Source organism: Dichomitus squalens (genome assembly GCF_000275845.1).
Source record: "Dichomitus squalens LYAD-421 SS1 unplaced genomic scaffold DICSQscaffold_12, whole genome shotgun sequence".
In the NCBI taxonomy this organism is placed as follows: domain Eukaryota; kingdom Fungi; phylum Basidiomycota; class Agaricomycetes; order Polyporales; family Polyporaceae; genus Dichomitus; species Dichomitus squalens.
The window spans coordinates 152,673-154,349 of record NW_006766894.1 but is presented as its reverse complement, the minus strand read 5'-3'; positions in this window follow the sequence as shown (position 1 = coordinate 154,349).

The window sequence follows — 1,677 nt, the reverse complement described above, 5'->3', positions numbered from 1 at the left end:
ACTAGCTAGCAGTTCCTTGTAGTGCTTCGTCATTTTGTCGTCCTCAAGGGCCTTCTTGATGTGTTCAAGCAGTTCCTTATCGTCGACTATGGAGGCATGACCAGGTTGTATGGCTTTGATTGCGAAAAACTCGGGTTTCAGCAGTGTCTGTCCGAAGTTATCACTGCTTACCCCCTCTTCATGATCTGGCCTCCTGGACAGAGGGTCGGCTCGTAGCATTGTCTTCCCAGGGCGATGCTTCAGAACGAAGTTGAAGCGAGACATGAATAAACTCCATCGGGCTTGTCGGCGTGTGAGCTTCTGTGCTTGTCGGAAGTAGGTGAGGTTGAGATGATCTGACCAGATCTCAATCGGTTCGGGGTGTCCTTCCAGATAGTGTCGATATTCTTCCAAGGCTCGGATGATGGCTAAAAGCTCCTTGTCGTAGATCTCGTAGTTACGTTCGTGAACATTGAGGGACTTGGAGTAGAAGGCGACCGGGTGCCATAGCTTATCTTCTCCAAGTTGTTCCAAGACCGCCCCTGTCGCAAAGTCCGATGAGTCTGTCTCTAGCCGGTACGGAGCCGTGTCATTTGGGATCTGAAGGATTGGAGCTGTCGTAAACGCGGTTTTGAGTCCTTCAAAGGCCTGTTCTTGTTCCTCTCCCCATTGCCATTGAATGTCCTTGCACGTGAGCTTGGTGAGCGGTCGGGCAATCTTGGCAAAGTCCTTAATAAAACGCCGATAGAAGTTGGCTAATCCGAGGAAGGCTTGAACATGTTTGACTTTGGTTGGAGTAGGCCATTCCTTGACACCTTGCACCTTAGACTTGTCCATGGAGATTGAATCCTTTGATACGACGAGTCCGAGGAAGTGAACCGAGGGTTGCTCAAACTTGCACTTTTCAGGCTTCACGAAGAGGTCGTTGTCGCGCAGCTTCTTCAGGGCCCGTTCTACCAGTTGGCGATGTAGAGTGAGGTCATCTGTGAAGATGAGGATGTCGTCGATGTAGACCACGACATGTCTGGTCGCAATTTCTTCCTTTAGGACCTCATTCATCATTGCTTGGAACGAGCTAGGTGCATTGCATAGGCCAAAGGTCATAACTGTTGGTTCATACAGTCCCTTGTGAGTGATAAACGCGGCTTTCTCTTCGTCTCCTTCGCGAATGCGAACATTGTTGTAGCCCCACCTTAGGTCGAGTGAGGTGAAGATTGATGCGTGCGAAAGCCTATCCACAAGGTCTGAGATCCGGGGGATCGGAAACTTGTCCTTCTTCGTGACCGCATTCAGTGCGCGATAGTCCTGAACCAAACGTAAACTCCCATCTTTTTTACGGACAAAGAAGACTGGGGCGGCAGTAGGACTCTTGGACGTGCGGATGTAGCCTTTGTCTTCTTGCTCCGTGATCCAAGCTTCAAGCGAGTTCCGTTCGTCGAGGTTGAGCGGGTACAACTTGGCCGGCTTGGGGAGTGAGGCTCCAGGGACTAATTCGATTGCATGATCGTAGGGCTTCCGTGTTGGCATTCTTTCCAAGGCTTTCTTGGAAAAGACGTCGCCATACTGCCGGTATTGTTCTGGTACATGGTTTGACCAGTATTCGCGGTCCTGTTCGCCTTTGGCTGCAGGGTTGGTATCCTTTTCTCTTCTAACCTGGCTCGCATCTGACGAGCACTTGGGTCATCTGAGAAGTTCACC